The sequence below is a fragment of the Cibotium barometz genome, chromosome 3 (assembly GCF_041138505.1).
Source record: "Cibotium barometz isolate CiBa-2024 chromosome 3, ASM4113850v1, whole genome shotgun sequence".
NCBI classification, from domain to species: Eukaryota; Viridiplantae; Streptophyta; class Polypodiopsida; order Cyatheales; family Cibotiaceae; genus Cibotium; species Cibotium barometz.
In genome coordinates this window covers 8,231,606-8,247,766 of record NC_141048.1, presented here as the reverse complement: position 1 = coordinate 8,247,766, position 16,161 = coordinate 8,231,606, and the positions used below count along the sequence as shown (strand labels likewise).

General features: G+C 42.9%; 1 pseudogene; it reads right to left on the bottom strand.

The window, feature by feature from the left end:
* Positions 1-6,408: 6,408 nt before the first annotated feature.
* On the bottom strand, positions 6,409-8,638 carry LOC147639668 (putative polyamine oxidase 5 pseudogene; annotated as a pseudogene).
* Between the last annotated feature and the right edge of the window lie 7,523 nt (positions 8,639-16,161).

Here is a 16,161-nt window from a genome sequence, read left to right as displayed (position 1 = left end):
CTTTCTTAGGAGCCCCACCTATTTTAAGGATTCAGAGGGATGAGCTCAGAAGTGAGAACCGGTGTTTTGGATGCCAGGGTTTTGGTCACCAACTGAAAGACTGCCCGACTCCTGCCATGTCAAAGGGGACAGGGAAGTCAAAGACCGAGAGTGCAGAGACCAGCCCCTTCCTATCAGTCAAATCAGGGTCCATCTCGCCCAAATCAGGGAAATCCCAGGAGAACTCCAGCTCAGCCATCTGCCTCTATCCAGAGTAGCCTCAGAACTCCTTCCCAACAACCAGAACTGGGGCAACCAAAGAGAAAGAGTTCTACCTCAGACTGCAGCAGCAGCCGGAGCAGTCACAATTGCAGAAGTAGTGGAAGAGGAAAGAGGACAGATTTATGCTACAATTGAAAACCAAGGGCCAAATCGCCAATTCTCCGTCATTCATACTCCAGCTGAGTATCAGGGTAAGCCTTTTAAGCTTTTGATTGATTCAGGTAGTACTCATTCTTTCATTTCCCCTGGATGCTTGCGTAAGTTAGTCTTAGATCAGAAATCAAGGAAACCTATGCAAGTTGAATTGGCAAGTGGGAAGATTCTTTTCACTCACCTTGAGACAGATCATATTCAGTTCAATCAAGATGGGAATTTAACTGACTGCCAGTTCAGAGTTATACCTTTGGGAGTTTTTGATCATGGGATCCTTGGAATGGATTGGCTCCATAAAAATCAAGCTGACATTCAAGGTCATAATGGAACCATTTCCTTCTGTGACCTTCACGGAAACAAAGTTCAAGGAACCGGAATTTCAGGATCCCCAAGTTTGTAGTTAGTAAAAGCTTCTAAGTTACTAAAAGGACTTAGAAAGAAGCAGCTCATTTATGTTGTCAAAATGAATCTAGTAGACTCAAAGTTAAAAGCTAAAGAACCTGAATGGTTAAGAGATTAATTTCCCAGCAGAATTAATAGAGATGCCTCCAATTCGAGAAGTAGATCATGTGATAGATTTGACCCCCGGAGCTCAGCCAGTAGCCCTGCGCTTGCACGTACAAAATGCCAGTTCCTGAAGCCATCAAACTCAAGAAACAGCTTAGACAACTATTAGAACAAGGGTTTGTAAGACCCAGTGTTTCACCTTGGGGTGCGCCAGTTCTCTTTCAGAAAAAGAAAGATAGAACGCTAAGACTCTGTGTGGACTACAGCGGTCGCAATCAGCTGACAGTTAAGAATAAGTATCCTATCCCCAGAACTGATGAGCTTCTGGACAAGCTAAGTGGAGCCCAGATCTTCACAAAGATAGGTCTCAAATCAGGATATTATTAGATCAGGATTAATGAGTAACGAAGACAGCCATCAATAGTCTGTATGGGCATTATGAATTCACTGTCATACCATTTGGATTGACAAATGCCCCAGCTACATTCAATCGCTTAATGCAGGACATTCTCAGAGAATACTTGGATGATTTTGTTCTTGTTTGCTTTGATGATATTCTGATTTACTCAAAGAATGCAGCTGACCATGAAGCTCATGTCAGAAAAGTTCTTGACGTTCTAAGGAAGCACCAACTCAAGAACTTTTCTGACATGGTATCAAAATACCATGTTGAATACTTGGGCTTTCTAGTATCAAAAGATAGAATTTCTCTAGATTCGGCAAAAGTCCAAGCAGTCTCATAGATTGGCATGAACCCAAGACAGTGAAAGAAGTCAGAGGATTCTTGGGATTGACTAGTTGGTATAGAATTTTTATACCAAAGTATGCTCTCATAGCTTCCCCTTGACAAATCTTCTCAAGAAGAATATTCCGTTTCAATGGTCTTCCAGGTGCCAGAGTGCTTTTGATAAGCTGAAGACCGCCTTGGTAACCAATCCCATTCTGAAGCTGCCAGATTTCTCTCTACCCTTTGAGGTAGTAAACTGATGCCAGTGGTTTTGCCCTGGGAGGTGCACTCATGCAGGAAGGTCATGCAATGTGGCCTACGAATCCCAAAAACTCAGAACGCATGAGAGGAATTATGTTCTCCACCACGACCTGGAACTACTTTTAGTAGTATATGCCCTGAAGTTGTGGAGACATTACCTGGGTCAAAGATTCACTTTGATGATGACAGATCATCAGAGCTTAAAGTGGATCTTCACTCAGAAAAGGATCTCAACATGCGCCAAAGAAGGTAGATGTAGAACCTGCAGGAATTTGATTTTGAAATCAAGTACCGCGCCCAAGCAAAGAAAATGTGGTAGCAGATGCCCTCAGCAGAAAAGCCTCCTTGCTTGCAATTACTGTAGTGTCAAATCCTTTGATTATTGAAGCAAGAGAGAAGATCATGCAGGATAGATTCTTTGGCCCTATTGCTACCCTACTTATGCAGGAAAGAAAAACTCCACAGGACCGAGTTCAAGGGTACAGCCTCGATGATGGAATATCATAGGCTATGCATTCCCAACAATGATGAGGGAACTAAGGGTCAAATTCTAAATGAAGTCCATGAGAGCCTTATTGCAGGACATCCAGGTTTCATCAAAACCTACATGCCTGTGAAGAAAAGCTTCTTTTGGCCTGGTCCAAAAAAGGATGTGCGTGATCATGTCCGTCAATGTCTGACCTGTCAGAAAGTTAAGGCCGAGAGAGTAAAAATGCCTGGGTAGTTACATCCATTAGACATCCCCCAGATGAAGTGGGAATGCATCAGTATGGATTTTACTGGATTACCTTCACTATAATCAGGTTACAAATCCATCTTCGTGGTAGTTGATAGACTAACCAAAGTTGCCCATCTGATTCCAGTAAAAGAAACCTTCATTGTAATGGATGTGGCCAGAGTGTTCCTCAAGGAAATCTTCAGATTGCATGGCCTACCCAGAAGAATAGTAAGTGATCGAGATCCCAAATTCACGTCAAGATTCTAGACTGCATTTTTTGAAGCAGTAGAAACTTTCTTGGATCTCAGCACAGCTTACCACCTTGAGACCGATGGTCTAACAGAAAGGGTGAACCAAGTAATCGAAGATATACTTCGGTCATGCTGTGGCGGCAGGGAACCCAAGAAGTGGCTCAGCTATCTGAACCTAGTCGAATTCGCCTACAATGCTTCTTATCACCGAACTATTAGGGTAAGCCCTTTCAAAGCTCTGTATGGACAAGATTGCTTAACTCCATTAACTTGGTCCAACCCATTGATTAGGGTCGAGATGTCCAGACAGATGCTTGAGAACATGGAGCAGCAGATGCAGTCAATTCACTCAGACACTGTGCACAAGGAGTTGTGGCTCATGGAGTTAGAACTTACTCCTTCCTCAGTTAGGATGGCATATCAAAGGCATATCAAGCCCTTAGGGCTGTGATCCGTGGAGTATAGATCCAGATTACGGGATGTGATTAGTCCATAGTATTTGTGGTGATGCAGATTACGGGATGTGATTAGTCCATAGTATTTGTGGTGATGCAGATTGAGGAAATCTGAAGCATATCTGATGCTTCTGGGATGGCTATGGCTACGATAAGGAAAGATAAAGCATAATTGGGCTACTAACTAGATTATGTTTGTGAAAAGGCAAGAAAAAGATCGAGATTACAATTATGGTCTCCGAATAAAAAGTTACTAAATCTAGTAGACCGCTTTTTGCTGAAAGTTTGAATTGCCTAGTGGGAGTGGAGGAGGCTGAAGAAAAAAAGATATTAAATGAAAATCCGAATGAAGTCTCTCTTTGAGTTAGATGTGGACCAAATTATTACTTGATATGGTCCTTCTTTCCTCATGATGCAACCAGAAGTTAGTGAGGGCCTAGTTTCAAACATAGAAGGATAGTTGCAGTGTCGAAGCATGAGCAGGGTGACAAATGATCTGGAAGGCCTCAAAGCTTTTATAGCCGCAAAATCTATTCACAAGGCATAAATGCAAAGAATCCATAGAGTAAAGGAATATGACATGAACTTGGGGGATGAAGACAATCCATGGAAAGTATGGGTAAGTGCCAATTTGAAAGACACTCTTAAAGGCAAGCTATATGAAACTTAATTCTTATGTAGATGTTTTCACATGGAGCCACATCGATATGAAATGCATTGACCCCTAGTTCTATCAACGTCACATTAATCTAAAAGAGGATGCAGTTCCTATCCATCACTAAAGGTATCGTATGAATCCAAATTATACCAAAAGCACGTTAAGAAAGAATTTGATAAATTATTGCAAGTTAGGTTTATTTACCCGTGGTGGGGATAAAGCCTGTTGGCTATCACCAATCGTAATTCTCCTCAAGAAAAATGGCAAATTAAAAGAGTCTGATATAGATTAAAAAGCTGTTCAAATAATGTAGCTACATTGACAAATCCCTTCCCACTGCCATTTATAGATTTCCTACTAGATGCGGTAGGTGTTAACCTCATTTTGGATTAACGTAGCATCTCTTTATTTCATAAGGGAGATAGCACACTAAAAGTGTCATGAAATGGTACTATAAACGTTGTAATTATGAGAATAGATGGCAATGCCATAAAATTATGTACAACTTGTAAGCTTCTAGTTTATCTTTCATTAAGTTTTGGACACGCAAGTGTGAATAAGGGCCACTTGTATAAATAACAACATTCTCATAATGCAAGACACAATCCCCCTTTGTGGCAATTGAGTCTAATCTTATCTCCTTGCTCTCTTATGTCAACGGTGTTAGAGAGAGAGAGAGAGAGTTAAGAGGAGAGAGAGCTACATTCTTGGTGCATGTTTTTGTTCTTATGCTTGTGTTCTTGATGCTTGTTAGGGTAAAAAATAAGATGCCTCCATGAATATATAAGTGCAGGTGGGTTGGTAATTATTTCTCCAATATAAATATAAAATTATAGAAAATGGGATGAACGTTTTCAAGACATGCCCTAAAATATCAAAAATTGGGTGAATATTTTCTAAAACTCTTTAAAGGCCAAAATTTAGGCGAATGTTTTAAGATATCGAATCAAATTTTTTAGGAGAAAAACCCAAAAAAAAGGCAATTGGCAAAGATTAGCCCCTATTTGTTTCCTTGATGCTTGTTGTGAGAGTAGAGAGGAGTGGACAACCTCATGGTGACATCCTTCAGGAGGAGGCAAGAAAATGTAGCTAGCTACCACTAGCTAATGTTGGAGTTTATAAAGGTACGAGCTTAAACACTGGTAAGCTCCCCACCATGACAAGTTAAGATAAAAATTGTCCATTGCACTAGGAGAGGGATGCTAGGGAGCCGCCGATCTTTTTCTACTCTATTTGCACTCCAAGTCTCTTTCCCCTTAATATGGGTGTTTGAAGCTGTTTGGTTGGCAGGGAAGAGAATAAGATGTGGATAAGGTTGTGAAAAAAGAGATAAAGAAGAGCTTTGTTTCATTCTTTTAGCAATTAAAATTGTTATTTGCACTGTTTAAGAGTTAAGTAAGCAATAAAACAATAATTTGGCATTAACACTACAAGAAGGTATCCTTGTTGTTATGGTCAAAAGGACAGTACTTCCCTATGGAACAAAAAGATAAGCGAAGAAATAGATTTGATTGTGGTGTCATAGCTTCCTTCAGCAAAATTCCCGAGCTAGCGCAAGGGATTTTCATTTTGTGACTGTTGATCTACATGGGAAACATTGAGGTCAACTTCAGAGAACTTCAAGTATTTTTATTTGATGTCAAATGGTTCAAGATAAAATATAGAGGCCCTAGAGCCACAGTCAGAAAGGATACAAGTCGGTTTTTCACGCGATAGACTCCACAAAGATAATATGGACATATTAAAGTTGCCCATGATGATACTTTGATTGCCCTTTTGATCTACTTCAATGTCAGAAAAAAACCATTCTTTAGTGTGATTTTCACAGCTCAAATTGAGACAAACCGGTTATAATCTTGTCTAACATTGAGTCTAACATTACCATTTTTAAAATTTTAGTTATAAAATTGATTAAACTGCATTTTTTTCAATAAAAGCTGGTTGAGCTTGAAGGTCATCCTTTTTTTCAATAAAAACTGGTTGAGCTTGAAGGTCATCCTTTTTGTCACTTGTCAGAAATTGTGACAATGATCTACTTACTTGTCTCCTTGTGCTTGCTACTTCGATTATTTCAGAATTTGGTCTTATAAATGATGAACATATCAATGCAATAAATCGTATAAGGCTAATCAATACCCAAATTGTTGGAAATATATACTTCTCAGAATATTCAATAAAGAGTGTGTTGGAGGATAAAATTATGCAATATCAAAAAAAAAAAGAGAGAGTACGGAGTAGCTCTCAGCTTACACGAGAAGACTGCTCATTAGCATCTTGAAATGTCACCTCCTGGCAACGGCTTTTAACAGTTTTAGTTAATATCAGTTTGAGGGGACTAGATCCAACCTGAAATTGAAATTGGTTGTACGAATAATTCTCCATTCATTTGAAGAGCATTGAGATCAGTATATTACCAGAAATGCAAAATTCATCAAAGTGCCCCATTCAAAGGGAAGAAGGTATAAATACATTAGGCGGCTTGATTAACGCGTAACAAACCTCTCAACCTTCAAAAGCGAAATGAAGGCTGCAAAAGGAAATTTATAAAGACCCTTATCAAAGTCCTCTTGATTAATCATCGAAGACCCCTTAATTTTGTCACTTATTATCTGCAATGTTGATTAGCCCGTAGTGATGAAGCAAACGATTGGCTTCACGTAAACCACTGCGATAGGCACCATGTGTGGTGGAGTAAAAATGCCTATCGGTAGCTTCTCCGGCAAAAAGCAATTGAAGTGGGTGTTGATTAGAAATGCCCGTCTGTAGCTTCTCCGGCAGTTGATTAACATCATCTTCATCATTAATTCCTCCTAGTTTGGGCAATGGCTCTGCTAATGCCTCAATCTCATCCCCACTAGCTCCTGTTGCAACATAGCTATAGGAGCCATTAAACAAGGGGTTTCTCCCCCAATTACTCCTTAACACTCCACTGAACATGCTCTCAAACGTGTGATTATTAGAGCCTAATTCCCCATCATCACTAAAACTCTCCTCTGAGTCAGATTCTTCTATCAAATTGTTGTTAGTGCCTTCTTGCCTGGCTCTATTGTTGGTGCTGGTGTGTGTGTATGTGCCCAGTCCAAACTTGGCCAATGTGTTGCACACTCCTGCTAAAAGGGCTTCATCTGAGAGCCCTTCTATCTCCAATGCTTCATCTCCTGCAAACCAGCACAGCACAACGTTGGATCCTTTGTAGATGGGTGCCACAGAGAAGGTCTTCCTCATCCACCATGGGCACACGCTCCCCTCCTTGTTGTACAGGAGCTGTATGTGAGAGGATAGCTGCTCTGATTCTGCAAAAGAAGGGTTGAGCAACAGAAACATCTTGTTCACCAACCCATAGCCAAGCCTAGAAATGGCCTCTAGCTTCCATGATGGAAGGGGGGGCTCAAAGAGAGAGGTTTGCATCGCCCCTCTGTTAGGTGCCCCAGCATGCAGGTCCTCGATGGATCTACACACAGGCGTTCCTTCAGGAGCGTTATCCCATAGACAGCAACACTCATCTTTGGCATCACTGGAGCATGAAGTGCCAGCCTTCAGCACACCCAATGAGACTGTGATGATCACATGATCTGCTTCATAAACACTCCCATCATCACAATGTATCAGAACAGGTGTATGAGCTAAGCAATTCCATAGGAATTTTTCCACTTTCTTGCCAAGTTGGATGGTTTTAGGAGGCAGGCAGTTAGCTAGTTCAGTGAGAACGCTCATGTACCCTTTTGCAATGGTGATATGCTCACCAGGGTACTCTCTGTATTCCTGCTCGGACTTGAGGTCAAGGTCATACAGTGAATTGGCAGCGGTGGCTATGCGCTCCATGTACTCGTGCATTGAGAACACAGCCTCCTGCAGAGATTTGAAGCTCCACGCAGGGCAAGGGCTAGCCCAATCATGAACGACTCTCTTCTGCTTTGCGATCACCCTCTCTACCTCTGCTGCACTGGTCTGCTGGGACACGACGAAAGCGCTAAGGCCTTGTCTTACAAATGCCCCAATGCTTTGGGCTTTTGCTAGCTTCCCATCGATGCTTTGCTCAAGTACGGGCCCAAAGCTCTCTAGCGCGCAATTTTTCTGCTCTTTTTCTAGCGCCTCAATGCTGTGATGGGCGCCTTGCTTATCTAGCTTTCCGTTAATGGCCCTTATTTCCACCATCATCTTCTTGTACAAATCCACCACTGGGTTGACAATGGAGGGGTCCACGGCAACGCCCCCTTCTGCCCTCACAATGGGTTCTCCTGGGAAACCATCCTGGCGCTCCCATGGCATGTCCCCTGTCAGAGCGCCCACCTTATGGGCGATCTCATACACAGGGCTGCCCTCCACCCCATGAATCCACGTAGCCCCCAGCTCTACCCTGTCCCCCCCAAATATAGAGGTGCTTATCCTACCCCCAATCCTGTGGCTGCCTTCCAACAGGATCACATCAAAGCAGGACCTTCCCACTTGCTCCAGCTGATGTGCAGCAGACAGGCCAGCCATGCCTGCCCCTACTATCACAACGCGAGGCTTTCTCGCTACCATGTTTGGCTCGCGGGGGTTTGCAAAATTTGGCCGGAGTTGTGACAAAGAAAGGCTAGCTGCTGTGAGCTACTCAAAACATCAAAACGCTGCTGTTGGTTGTGTAGATGCAACTTCAACTACATATACACATACATGCAGCAGAGAAGAAGATGATGATATGAACTCCCGCACACCTTTGCCCTTTTTGAAGCAAGTTTGGATGCCACGTCACCAAGCTTCGTGCCGCAAAGTTCCCAGGAGCTTGCTGATGAAGCGGTCCACGTGGCTTACGTCTCCTTTCGAGGGGTTTAAAAGAAACCGGCTGAATTTGGTTGAATTTTTGGAATGAATGGAAAAAAATTCAGCCATCTGTAGAGTATTTGAGATTAGGTGAAATGTTAATGCATAGCCTAATGAGTTTGATCATTGGCACCCATATACATGGGATGATGTGTAGAGCCAAGTTTCTTAGATTTGGACCAAGATCTAGAAGGTGGTATCCCAAAGGTAGAAGAGACCTTCATGGCCTTGGTGGAAAACCTTGTGAGAAGGAGGACAACAACGAAAATATGGATTAAAGAAGAGGAGTTTGAACAAAAGTCCTCCAAGAGAACACCTATAATATGCTTCTTATTACATGTATGCACTTGAGATACCACTTCTCATTGAAAAATTCTTCTTTTGTATGGGAGGATGAAATATGGGACCCAGTATGTAATTAGAAAATGAGACTAAGTCTTTGATATGTTAGTCTAGTATGGAGAATAGGTGTGTCTGATGTGAACTTTTTGAAAAGGGTTGTCGATATTAATCTATATAATTATTGTTAAAAAAAAAACACACTAATTGTAGTAGCTACACCACTCACACACAACCTTAGGGTGTCGACACCTTCTTGGTTAGAGTGAGTCGACACTGTGGTCCGCTATGGGCATGCAGCATGCTCGTGCTCGTGCTCGTGACGTGTCGAACACAGTGCTGACGCGTCCATGATGACGTGTCCTCGTCACCTACATGACGGTCTTTTAGAGACTGTGACGCACTCCGGCGATGACGTGTCCCTTTCACCCAAGCGGTTGTTGTTTTGACGTAGTCCGCCACCTCCTGTTGAAACGGCCACGTCGTCGCTGTTGGCAAGCACCTATCTCCTCTTTTTGCCTACCTAGCCTATAACCAGGGAACATATAGGATCTCCCTTATCTTTCGTCCCAGCGCCAACAGTTTCAATCCACGGCACCTGAAATGGACAAGTAGCTTGTTCAAGCACCAATGGTGATGTTTAGAGGGACAAATGGAACTTGGCAGCAGCCAACGTAACATACCGGAGCAATCGCCTTGGATTCCATACACACTAAAATCAAGCAAAGTACACATCATCTTGCCTTTTGGATGTGTAGATCACTTTAAATTTGAAACACCAAACCTCGTGGTAGTCGCCCTAATATTTATCTTTCCGGAATTTTCATTACGTACAGGTGGAGCTTTCCCTTGTTTTCAAAGTTGCCCAATTACAATATCTAACAGTCCAATAGTCCTTGGTTTTGAAGAAGTATTAGGTTTTGACCTTTTGAATGAAGGAATATAGAATCATCTTCTAGCTCGAATGATTGGTCGCGACGCAAAAACTACCTCTTAAGTTCCATCTATGTCAAGTTTGACTCTTAACATATTTGATGCCCTCAAGAACCTGCCGAACAGCAACTAAGCTAGAGGAAGACCTGGCAACGGGGAATGAGAAGGAGATGGGTCTACTAATTGACTTGACGATCCTTCCTCCGACGACACTATTTTGCAAAATTCGCCTTCTAAATCTAATAATGGACTGTATGAGGCTCCTCTCTCTAAATGTCAAAGGGCTCAAATTTCTTGCTTGTGGAAGAAGATCGTTTAAGGTATGGTGTTGTCCTTATTCAAGAGCACAAGAAGCTGGAGCCTTACTTTAGCTTGCACTACAAGTCCATGCTTTAGGCTTTGGAAATTGGATTCCTCACACCATGAAGATAAAGGTGGATAAGATGGACCCATGCCGGTGCTAAACACTTGATTCTAAAACCATGAATAAACAATGCATCCAATGTCTGAGAGATGTAAAATTGATTGTTTGCAAGCATGGATCGGATCGCATTGCAATTTCTAGTTGTCATAAGAGCTTCTAGCCATATCTCTTTGTTTGGATGGTTTTGCACCTTTATATAGAGGGGTGGTGTGTTTTACCACTTTGAGAGTAATTCCTTTCACTTTAGTGTATTTCTAGACAAACACATCATCTTGAAATTTTTTGAGCACGGCTATCAATTCTCCTTCTTGCTTATGGGTGAGGCCTTTGGCAATAAACATTGACTTAGGATATTCACTTGGTCTAGCAAAGTTTACTTCCTTGACCTTGAGTGGGGCTATCATATGAAGCATGTAGCTCATCAGGGCTTCTTTGTTGAGCCTTCTCATCATGTTTTCTTGGGATTTTTTTGTAATCTATGGTTTTGCGAGTTTGAGTGGGTAGGTAGCATTGGAGCTCTCTTCTGAACCACTTTTAATGGTCATATTATCATTGCCCTTGAATACGGATTGTATCGTGCATTATTCCATTTACATGAGCTCTTTGAGGTTTTTCTTTTGGACCATTAGCCTCTTTATGGGCTACTACACCCTTTGGGCTTGCACCTCTTGCTCTTTGGCTGCTTGCTCCAAAGTTAAAGCTTGGGATTTTTGCTTATTGGTTTCCTTATATTGGCTATTGTTGCCACCCTCCTCTTAGCTTAGATCATTGTGATCCTTAAGAAAGACTATGTGAATAAGTCCTCTTTGTACACTTAACAAGTTAAGGCTCATCAAAGTGGTAGATGCTTCTGCCATAGGGACAATTGTCACTCTGTTGGGAAAATCCTAGTAAGCATGGTTGAATGTGTGCTTATAGCATAATGTTCCTCCATTAGGAATTACGTTGAGATTTGGCATGGGATTCGAAGTGCTTGGAGAACTTGGGAGATTTAGTGTGGGATCTTTGTGAGGGCACTCTGTATTAATTTGGTGTGGGCCTTTACATCATAAGCATTGCATATCGGTAGTGGCCTACATACCATATTATTGAGTTCTCTTTCTCTTGTTGCACCATAGCTTCAAATAGAGAGCCATAGTCTATGGGTGAAGCTTGGGTGAAACCTATTTAGGATACCCATTAGAATCACACTTGCTACTCAAATAGGGCTTATTGGTCATAAGAATCATAGCTCTCTTGTTCTTGGTTTTCTATTTCTACGGGTAGAGTATCGGAGGTGGATATGGGTGGTCTATACATATCTCACGATCGATAACGGTGTTAGGTATTTTTTGGTAATATTTTCTTGGCATATGTACACACTCATGCATGGCATTTACAAATAAAGGATGTCCATCTCCAAGGGCCAAGGGGGGTATAAGGCCACATGTGAACGGATCCAACAAAAATATGCAATGTGTACAGTTAGTTATTGGTTTACCTGGATAAGTAATAAATGGAAGAAGTGAGAGATGAGAATCAGTTTCACAAGACAGGTTTTAGCACTATCATGTATGGACAAGGTTGTTGACAAATAATGTGAGCATGCAAAGCATTATTTTTTAAAAAGTTGGATAGGGACCCGTTACAGGAGGTCAGCTACAGTACCGGTTCTTGGCATTTCATGGGAAACAAAGGTATGTGAGGTGCAAAGTCTTCCTTGAATGAAAGAGTCACCTTGGGATTTAATACAAGGCTTGCTAAAAATAGAAGGTGGCCTTGGATTGCCTTAAAAAATTCTTCAATTTGCCTCATTTTCAAAAGGGCGCCGTGTGGAGGTGGGGGAGCTCTCTGACACGCCTTGGAGTATTATGAATACTATAATAATCTTGGGTTGAACGGGCAGCGCACGCTGGTGTATAAGAAGTAGAGGGGAGCAGCCCATGGAGTGGTAGAAGTAGTATTCGCAGCTCTAATGCAAAAGAGCGCAGCTCATTGTGAGAAAGCTGCGTAGTTGTAATGTTTGTGTTTGCAGAGTGTGCGTGGGAGAGCTCAGCTCCAGTGTTCTCAAGGAGCTGCGCTGCACTCTCCATTGGTGTGTAGGAGGACTCTCAGAATTTCCAATGGGGGGACAGCGAGAGCTTGCCATTATAATGTTCTCGTAGAGGGAGAGCCCATGTGTGTAGAGAAGCTGCGTAGCTGTGCGTAGCAGATTGGGTAGGAGAGGCGCTGCACTCTTTCTTGGTGTATAGGAGGGGAGCTGTAGCCTTCAGAGTGAGTAAAAGGGAGAACTCGCCATTCTTATGCGCAGTACATGTGCGCAGCCAGGTGTGTATAAGAGATAGCTTGTATAGCCATTGTGATAGCGAGAGCTCGACTCTCTGATGCTCTCAGGGGGTGCGTAGCCCATGTGAGTAAGGAAGCTGCGTAGCTGTGCGTAGCAGATTGGGTAGGAGAGGCGCTGCACTCTTTCTTGGTGTATAGGAGGGGAGCTGTAGCCTTCAGAGTGAGTAAAAGGGAGAACTCGCCATTCTTATGCGCAGTACATGTGCGCAGGCAGGTGTGTATAAGAGATAGCTTGTATAGCCATTGTGATAGCGAGATCTCGACTCTCTGATGCTCTCAGGGGGTGCGCAGCCCATGTGAGTAAGGAAGGTGCGTAGATATGCGTAGCTGTGCGTAGCAGAGTGTGTGAGAGAAGCGCTGCACTCTCCACGTGTGTAGAGGGAGAGCTGCAGTCCACGTGTGTAGAGGGAGAGCTGCAGTCCACGTGTGCAGAGGAGGACTGCGTAGTTGTGAGGTTCTCAAAGAGCTGCGCAATCCAGGTTTATAAGAGTGTGAGAGAGCTCGTAGTTTCCAGTGTGTGAAAGGGAGCTGTAGTTCAAATGTTCTCAGAGAGCTGCAGCCCATGTGAGAAGGGGGATACGCACAGCCATTGTGTGAGAAGGCGCCGTTTTCAAGGTGTGGAAGCCGTGTGTTATTTTCCTCATGAGTAAGAAGATGCTCTCTGTGTTTGAGAGAGAAAGGAGACGAGCTCGTTTTCTTTGAAGAGAAGTACCCTCAGGACAGCACACGGCACTCCAGTCTGGGAGGGGAGGAGAAGCTGCAACGCTACTTGTATGAATGAAGAGAAGGTACCACGCCTAAAGAGTGCGGCTCTCTGTCATGATGGCAGCCCATGCAATGTAAGTGACAGCTGGCCAGTTTTTGGTTCTCTTTTTTGTGAAATAACTCATATACATAGGAGGAATCACCAATTTCTGGCTTTGGAAAACCCATGCATATGATAACCAACTCTCTGATTTTGTGGAAAGCTCATGTGTATGAGAAAGACAGCCCTCTGGTTTTGCTTGAGAGAATATGTATGTATGGTGGTATGCTTCTTCAACAGACAGACTGAAGACCATAAAGTGATTGTGCCTCCTAGTCACACACTGTTTGCCAGGTTGGGAGAATTGAAGTTCCTTACTGATGTTGACTTTTCTTGGGAAACTAAAGTCTTGCATAAAGCTCATATTTGATGGAATGTAACCTTGTTTATGTCAAGTGGTTCTCTCACCATTTCTCTGTGGTGATCATTTTGCTTACGGCGGCCGTGAGCCTATTTCATAATAAGGGTGCACCCCTATATGCATATGTATCAATTGAGTAAAGGGTGGCAGATGATGTGTGCCCATCTCCCCTTGCATGTCTTGATCAAATGTATGTAGGCTTCCCCCCGTTGCTTGAAAAATTGAATGAGGGTAGAGACAAAGTCTCATGCTTGAGAGGTTAAATGTTGTGTCAGCTCATTGAGAAGTTGACTGGTGCCCCTTTTTCTTGATGTTGGTGTGTACTCCGAACTGTGGAAAGGCATTGCTATAGAGGTGTTCCGTGTCTCTCCGCCTCCCTTCACAGTTTTTGGTGCCCCCACTGAGGAGCATTCCAAGAACCTTCAGTTTACAAGACTGAAAACATGTGCATGTGATTAATCTCAGTGAATGACTGCTATACCAGGACAGTTGTGTGACAGATGCCTTCTAAAATTATGCTATATTAGTTTGATTTGACAGCCAGCTGAAGAATGGTTTGCATGCTGAAATTCTTGGGATTGGTGCCGTTTCACAGTTGATGTGTTGCCTAAAAATTCTGGTAGAATTGGGAAATTAGCCAGTCGTGCCTCTTGGGAGTTGGATGGCCACTCTCAATGGATAATCACAATGGACCTCAATTTACTCCTTTCCATTTTACCCAAAGAATTCAGATAAATGTTCATGTGGATAGAAAAATTTTCTTTCAACAGCGTATGGCATATATGTTTGGGCCAGAAAGACTGAGGGAAATATTGGAGTCTCCTTTGCCGGTGGTAATTCCAATGATTAACTATGCAAATTCGTTTAATGTGCATGTGTTCATCCTCTTCTAAACCGGAAGTGTTTTGAAGTTTTTTCTGGGAATTGATTTAGTAGAGGGTTTTGTTTCTGCATCTGTGTCAAAAGGGTTTTTTTGGGTAGCAATGGCTTTCCCGTATCCAGAGTTTCATGGAAAAAGTGATGAGAATGTGGAAGAGTTCTTAGAAAACATGGAAGTTGCATGTATAAGCAACCATATCCAGATACCCTCTCAAATGTTACGCCTTTTGCAAATCTGTTTGAAGGGTGATGCACGGAGCTGGTGTAAGGGTTATGAGGAGGAGTTGCAGAGGGCTGATCCACCTATGCCATTGACATGGGATAATGTCCGACAGGCTTTAACAGCACAGTTTGTGAAGGTGAAAGATCCAGACAAAGTTTGGCATGAAATACAGGAATTGAGGCAAAGAAAAGCGGAACCCATTGATGATTACATCAAGAAGTTTTCCATATTATGGGAGAGCTTGTGTCAAGCCTTGCAGCCACAAGTGCCCCCACCAGATATGATGAAAAAGGATCGGTTCTTGGTTGGCCTCAAGGAAAACCTGCGTTGGAGGGTAGAATTGAAGAAGCCAAGAACATACGAGGATGCATTGGAGGTGGCAAGGAACAAAGAGTGGAAGTTGAATAGACTAACTCAATTGGGAGTAAGCTCACTGCCTATGGTGTCAGAGATGAAGCAAATGGATTCCATGCAAAGTCGGGTTCCAGAGGAGGTTCATCCGGCAGATGCGGTTTCAGTAACTACTCAAGTTGCGCCAGCAATGGTCACTATGTAGCACAAGATGATGAACTGAGGCAGGACTTGAGGCAAGTGGTTGATTTGATGAAGAATCTTAGTCTAAATATGTTAAGCAATGTGGGAAATAATCGAGGTCGTATGAGACTTGCAAATCAGCCAGGAGGTGAAGGACAACCAAAGAATGGTTTTGGTGGACAGAATAATGGCAGGGGTTGGAGGCAGTTGCCCACATGCTATAACTGTGGAGAGCTTGGCCACATCAGCCCACAATGTGATAAACCACCAAGAATGGGTGGAGATATGTATCCATTGCCTACACAGTTGCCAAACCGGTCAAATGATTATGGCATAGAGATTAAGGGTGAGGCAGGACCTAGTGGACTGACCAAGGAGGACAAGGGAAAGACAAAAGTGTTAAGTGTGGTCACCTTGGAGAAGGCAGCAATGTTGGAAGATACATTAGTAATGCCTATTGGGAAGAGAACTACAGAGGATAAAGAAGGAAGAAATGAAGCAGGTCCCAGTAGGAAAAAAGGGAAGAGTCATGAGGGAGAAGATG